Source organism: Ictidomys tridecemlineatus, chromosome 5 (genome assembly GCF_052094955.1).
Source record: "Ictidomys tridecemlineatus isolate mIctTri1 chromosome 5, mIctTri1.hap1, whole genome shotgun sequence".
Taxonomy (NCBI): Eukaryota; Metazoa; Chordata; class Mammalia; order Rodentia; family Sciuridae; genus Ictidomys; species Ictidomys tridecemlineatus.
The window spans coordinates 18262934-18270239 of NC_135481.1; positions in this window are offsets into that span (position 1 = coordinate 18262934).

A 7306-nucleotide genomic window follows, 5' to 3' on the forward strand; every position below is an offset into this window, starting at 1 on the left:
ATAAGAATAGCATTGTTAAATAAGAAGGTAAATGTATAGAGGAAGGGCACCAAAACTAGGACACTCTAGGCCGAGGGGACAGGTAAGCAATGGCAGGGAGGCATGAAATAACATAGCTTAAAGCCTGGCATGGTGGTCCACACCTGTAATCCCAGCAGCTCAGGAGGCTGAGGAAGAAGAATCTCAAGTTCAAAGCCAGCCTCAGCAATGGTGAGGTGCTAAGCAACTCAGTGAAACCCTGTCTCTAAATGAAATACAAAATAGGACTGGGGATGTGGCTGAGTGCCCCTGAGTTCAATCCCCAATACTCCCACACCCACCCCCCACCAAAAATAGCTTGAGTATGTGTGTTCAGGGAAACCTGAATGAAGCAAACAGTTCAGTGTAGAAAATGTCCTGTAAGTTGTATTGAGACCACATCTTAACCTCAAGACAATGGAAAGTCATTCAAGGTTTTTGGTTGTGGAAGTAAAGGAGCCTGTTTTGCATGTGCACCATTTAATCAATCAACAGAGGTTATGGTGTGCCTCCTAAGTGGGAGTGCTTTACAATACAAAAAATAAATAAATAAATAAGTAGGTAAGTATCCAGATAAAACTGAAGTAGATTTATCCTCATTTTATAGAGCAAGAATACAAAACTTGGACTGGAGGAGTAGCTCAGTGGCACAAGGCTTGCCTAACATGTACAAAGTCCTAGGTTTGACCCTTTTTTTTTTAAAGAGAGAGAATTTTTAATATTTATTTTTCAGTTTTTGGTGGACACAACATCTTTGTTTGTATGTGGTGCTGAGGATCGAACCCGGGCCACACGCATGCCAGGCAAGCGAGCTACCACTTGAGCCACATCCCCAGCCCCTAGGTTTGACCCTAACCTTGCAAAAAAAAAAAATAATAATTTCAAAGCTGTGAAGAACTAAAATAAGGTCACTTGACTGGATTCAAATCCTGCCTGACTCCAGTGTCTGTGCTCCCCACTAAATAATTAGTTTTTATTTTGCTTTTGGTACTGAGGATTTAACCCAAGGTTGCTTTATCACTGAACCACATCCCAAGCCCTTTTTATTTATTTTTTTATTTAGAGACAGGGTCTCACTAAGTTGCGTAGGGCTTTACTAAGATTCTGAGACTGGCTTTGAACTTGTGATCCTTCTGCCTCAGCCTCCTGAATAGGGATTACAAGGGTATACCACGATGTCTGGATAAATGACTATTTCGACAGCTTTGTGTGACCAGGTCACCCAAGATCAGGGAGAGCTGATGAACCCTGGGAGAGTGGACAAGTCCTAAGAAGGTGTTGATAAAGGAGTACAGTGTGTGGTAAGAGCTGGTTCCCACAGGGCTGAATTGTATTTTAGCAGTGTTAGCTACATAAGAAGGGAGATGGGGGAATTCGGGAAGAAGGAACACTTCACAAAAGGGAGAACCTATAGGACATGGCTTGTTGGGGGAACTGTAGGAGCTTTTGTGTGGTCATAAGCATGGCAGGAAAGAGGGGCAAGTTCTTAAGATGCCACTACAAAGACAGCAGGGTCCAGAGCACAAAGGGCTTTGAGTGCTGACCTTGAGTGCTGACCTCTTGCAAGTAGCAGAGAGCCACTGAAACTTGAAGCAGAGTGTGACACAATCTCATTTTCATTTTACAGGCTCATTTTCATAACCACTGTGTGGGGAATGGAGTGACTAGGACAAGAGAGAAAGGGAAGCTCATTGACTGGAAGATTGTTCTAGAAATCCAGTCTGGAAGTGACAGAGCCTGAACTAAGGCAGTGACAATTAGGATGGCAGAGATAGATTCAAGAGTGTCGGGTTTCTGTTCTCGCGACTAAAAGGCTCAGGGGTCACTCCAGATAAACTGGGCTAACTGGGCTGCACAAAATAACCACACGAGAGACACAAATACCTTTTTCTTTGGGGTCGCTGTGACGGCTCCTCTGACCTTAAGGGTCCGCAGAAAGAGAGAGAGTGAGAGCACGTGCTGACCCCTTTTATTGAGGAGAAGCCATTCAAATGAGGCAAGGGGTCAGGTTTCAGGGGGCTGAGTCTATCTTCATGATGTCCACTGTCAGCAGGTTGACTGACACCTGAGTAGGCCACACCCAAGGGCACAGTAGGAGAAGGGGACACACACAAGGCACTTCCATAGAAGATTCTATCCTAAACAGGGTAAGGGGTTACATTACAAAGGAATAGGTGAGCATAGCTTCACCCACGGGGTTAAGTGCATGGTGTAGCAAGACACACCCATGCATGAGACACCAACTCTCGAACCCAAGAAGGTAGGAAAAGCTCTGCCGCATTTCTGCGACTTGAGTGCCTCAGCACCCAGCTGGGGAGTGTAACCCAGTCATGTGTAAGGTTGGTCTCCCACACAAGAGACAGTGAAGGGCTAGGCAGTGCGAAAATTGCACGATTTTAATCCCAGTGACTTGGGAGGCTAAGGCAGGAGAATCAAAAGTTTGAGGCCAGACTTAGCAACTTGTTGAGACCTTGTCTCAAAATAAAAAATAAAAAGGGCTGGGGATGTACCTCAGTGGTAAAGTGCCCAGGGTTCAGTCCTAGTATACACACACACACACACACACACACACACACACACACACCAAAAAAAAAAAAACCTCTGAGTACTTCAGCTGAGACCTGAAAAATAAGGAAAAGAGCCACACAAAAAGATGGAGTGGGAGAAGACATCTCATGCAGAAGATAGAGGGAGTGAAAAGACCTGAGGAGCCTGGGGCTGAGATTCACACCTGTAGTCTCAGAGATTCAGAGGCTAAGGCAGGCTTTTATTTTAACCAGGGATTGAATCCAAGGGCACTGAGCCACCTCTCCAGTCCTCTTTATTTTTTTATTTTGAGACAAGAGTCTCCTTAGGTTGGTTATAGTCTCACTAAATTGCTGAGAATGGTTTTGATCCTACAATCCTCCCACATGCACCACCACGCCCAGCTTTTGTTTGTTTTTGAGACACACAAATCCCAGGCTGATTCTTCCTTTATGGTGAAGCCCAGGTAGTGGCACAGGCCTGTAATCCCAGCTACTCCAAAGGCTGAGGAGAGAAGGATCATAAGTTCTAGGCCAGCCTGAGCAGCTTAGGAAGATCCTGTGACAAAATTAAAAAATAAAAAATAAAAAGGGCTGGGAATGTAGTTCAATGGTAGAGCACCCCTGGGCTCAATCCCCAATGTGGGGGAAGAGGAATGAACAGGTTTTTGTGGTGGGTGAAATGTGATGGGTGAAGAAGGAATCAAAGATGAGTAGTTTTTCCACTTGAGCCCCCAAACAGTGGTGCCATTTACTGAGATGAAGATGGGAGAAAAACGTGTTTATTGCATTTGAGAAGGGGAGTATTAAAAGTTCTGTTCTGGAAAAAGTGAGTTTGACATACCTGCTGGCATCCACGTGGAGATACCAGAAACACAAGTGGAGATGAGATCTGGAGTTCCAGGGAAAAGGGAAGGCGGGATATGAAATATTGAGAATCATTTCGTAGTTATGGATTTGAAAGAGAGGGAGGGAGGGAGGGGAGAGAGGGGAGGAGGAAGGGACAGATAGAAAGAGAGAAGGGAGAAAGAAAGATCCTTCAAGGAGGGAGTGATCACCTCTGTGAGAGGTTCAACAAAATGACTGTTGGCTGCCCGGTGAGGAAGCAGTGCTAGGTGCAGTTGTGTTCGAAGCTGGACGACCGTGAAACAAATACTCTTTCTTTTCAGTCCTCTTCATGACTGTCCTTGTAAGCTTCAGGCTGAAAAAGCAGGAGGGCAAAAGCTTGGAGAGAAAGGATCCTAAGGTGGAGGGAGGGGCTCTTTGAGTATCGTACGATCTCGTCCAGGGCTAATGTCATTGTTGTTTCTACTGAGCCTGGGATTGGATTGAGACCTCCCAGAGAGTTTTTTTCTGAAAAAAAGCGTTCCGGAGCAGGAAAATTCATAATGAAGAAAACGCACTGACAGCTTATCTAAAAAGCATGCTTTGGACTTAGGCGAGAGAGAGGGGAGCGGTGTGACACCTTCCTCAGAACTGGTAGCTGTAGCGGTGAAGAGGGAACCCAGCAGACACAGAGAAACACCCAAGCCTAAAGGAAGGAAGCTCGGCCAGAGACAGGATGACTTCCTCTGGCTCCGCCTCTCTCCTCCAGCCTATAAGGATCCAGAGAACTGGAGGCGGCGCTGGGGCTGGGAGGAGGGCGGAGCCCAAGGACCGTTAATCCTCCAGAGAGGTCGCATCTACTTAAGGGCTTGAGTCCCTTAAGGACTCACAGTTGCTGCTCATTGCAAAGCTTGGGTGGGTGTATATCTACTTTGGAAAAAGGTCTGGCAGAGTCATATAAAACTGAATATTACACCTACTCAACGACCCAGAATTTCTTACCTAGATATGTATTCAAAAGAAATTAAAGCCTAAACGTGTAGTGCATGCCTGAAATGCCAGCAACTAGGGAGGCTGAGGCAGGAGATTGAAAGTTGGAGGCCAGGCTCAGTAACTTAGAGAGACCCAATCTCAAAATAAAATATAGAAAGTATTGGAGATATAACTCAGTGGCAAAGGGACCCTGGATTCAATCCCCAGAACAAAAGAAAAAGGAAAATAAAAAAGTTTATAAATGTCAAAAGAAAAAATGTTATAAAAAAACTTGTGTGGAACTCTCAAGAGCTTCTGTAGAAGCAGGCTGTGGTACTACAGAGGAGGAAAGAGTTGACTGCATATGTGGTAGGCCTATTTGAGCAGAAGGTAGTGGGAAGAACAGTGTTTTCAAGCCGACTTAGGTTCAAAACTCTCACTTTCTGTGAGACTGTATTCGTTTCTTATCACTACTGTTTCTTTAAAGAATTACTATAGGGCTATAGGGCTGGGGGTATAGCTCAGTTGGTAGAGTGCTTGCCTCCCATGCACAAAACCCTGGGTTCAATCTCCAGCACCACAAAAAAAAAAAAAAAAAAAAAGAGGGAGAGAATTTCTATAACCCGGGTGTGGTGGCACACCTGTGATCCCAGCAGCTCAGCAGGGCAAGAACAAGGCACTAAGCAACTCAGTGAGACTCTGTCTCCAAATAAAATACAAATTAGGGCTGGGGATGTGGCTCAGTGGTCGAGTACCCTGAGTTCAATCCCAGGTACCAAAAAAACAAAGAATTACTATGTAGCCAAGCACAGTGGTGCACACTTGTAAAACCTAAAAGCTCAGGAAGCTGAGGCAGGAGGATCTCAAGTTCAAAGCCAGCCTTAGCAATTTAGAGAGACCCTAATCAATTAGGTAAGACCCTGTCTCAAAATAAAATATAAATATAAAAGAGCTGGAGGGTGGCTTAATGGTTAAGCACCCCTGAGTTCAATTTCTGGAAGAAGAAAAAGAAGAAGGAGGAGGAGAAGGAGGAGGAGGAGGAGAAGAAGAAGAATTATTTCTATATATGTTTTTTAAACTGGGGATTGAAGCCAAGAGTACTTTACTATTGGGCTATATCCCCAGTCCTTTTTATTTTTTATTTTTGAGACAGAGACTCATTAAATTGCTTAGGGCCTTGCTTAGTTGCTGAGGCTGCCCTCGAACTTGTTATCCTCCTGCCTTAGCCTCTGGAGCTCCTAGGATTAGAAACCTGTTGCATCGCAGGTGCTATTTCCTCTATTTTCAAAGCCAGCAATAACAGTAACATATCTCTCTCTGCCTTCCTCCTTCCCTCCCTTTTTGGTCTTCTTCCTTTATCAAATCTCTGATTCTCTGAATAATCCCCATATCTCAATTTTACTTTCTGGTGCTGGGGATTCAACCCAGGGCCTGGATCATGCTAGACAGTCACTCTACCACTGAACTACATCCCCAGCCCTTTTAATTTTATTTTGAGACAGGGTCCCACCTAGTTGCCAAAGCTGGCTGGAAAATTGCAATCCTCCTGTGATCACCTTTGAGTAGGTAGAAATATAGACATGGGACACCATGCTGGACTCAAAATTATTAGCCACATCTGTAAATTTATTTACTTATACATAAAACCTATGTTGGGCTGGCGTTGTGGCTCAGTGGTAGTGTGCTTGCTTAGCAAGCCCGAGGCCCTGGATTCAATCCTCAGCACCACATAAAAACAAGTAAAGGTATTGTGTCCAACTACAACTAAAAAATAAATATTTAAAAAAATAAAAAAATAAAACCTATGTCACAGGTACTCGATATGTCAAGACAACACTGATGAAGAAAATTTTCTAAAAGTTTTGTTAGCTAGTTGTGGTAGTGTTTGCCTGTACTCCAGCAATTTGGGAGGCTGAGGCAGGAAAATCATATGTTCAAGGCCAGCCTCAGGAAATTGGGAGGCTGAGGCAGGAGGATCACCAGTTCAAAGCCAGCCTAAGCAACAGCAAGGCACTAAGCAACTCAGTGAGACCCTGTCTCTAAATAAAATACAAAATATAGGGATGACTGTGGCTCAGTGGTCTAGTACCCTAAGTTCAAACTCTAGTACCAAATAAGGAAGAAAAGAAAAGTGCTGGGCCCTTAGGCGAATGCCTATAATCCTGGCAGCTCCGGAGGATGAGGCAGTAGGAACAGAAATTCAAGCCTCAGCAATTTAGCAATTTAGTGAGACCCTGGGCTACTCAATGGGAACTCTTGTTTCAAAATTAAAAGGAAAAAAATGGCTGGGGTTAAGTGCCCTGGGTTCAACCACACACAAACACACACACACAAAGAAATATGGGAGCTATCATTATCTGTAAAATGATGTGGTTGTACTCACCCGTAAAAATCTTTTAGCTTGTCATTCCAAGTTTTGACGAGGAAAAAACGAGAATGAGAATTTAAAAACAAATTCTCAGGGGCTGGGGATGTGGCTCAAGCGGTAGCGCGCTCGCCTGGCTTGCGTGCTGCCCGGGTTCGATCCCCAGCACCACATACCAACCAAGGTGTTGTGTCCGCCGAGAACTAAAAAATAAATATTAAAAATTCTCTCTCTCTCTCCTCTCTCACTCTCTTTAAAAAAAATAAAAATAAAAACAAATTCTCAGAGCATCCAGTATAACAAGAGGGATAAGAATCCCCTGAAGGGCAGGGGTTGTGGCTCAGCGGTAGCGCATGTGCCTGGCAAATGTGAGGCACTGAGTTCAATTTTCAGCACCGCATATAAATAAGTAAAATAAAGGTCTATCAACAACTAAAACAAAATTTAAAAAAAAAAATCCCCTGAAGAGTCAGGCTCAGTGGCACACGCCTGTAATTCCATGGGCTCTGGAGGATCGCGAATTCAAAACTAACCTCAGCAAAAGCAATTCTGTGAGGGTTTCTATCTCTAAGCGTGGAGATGGGAAAGGGACTTACATGAA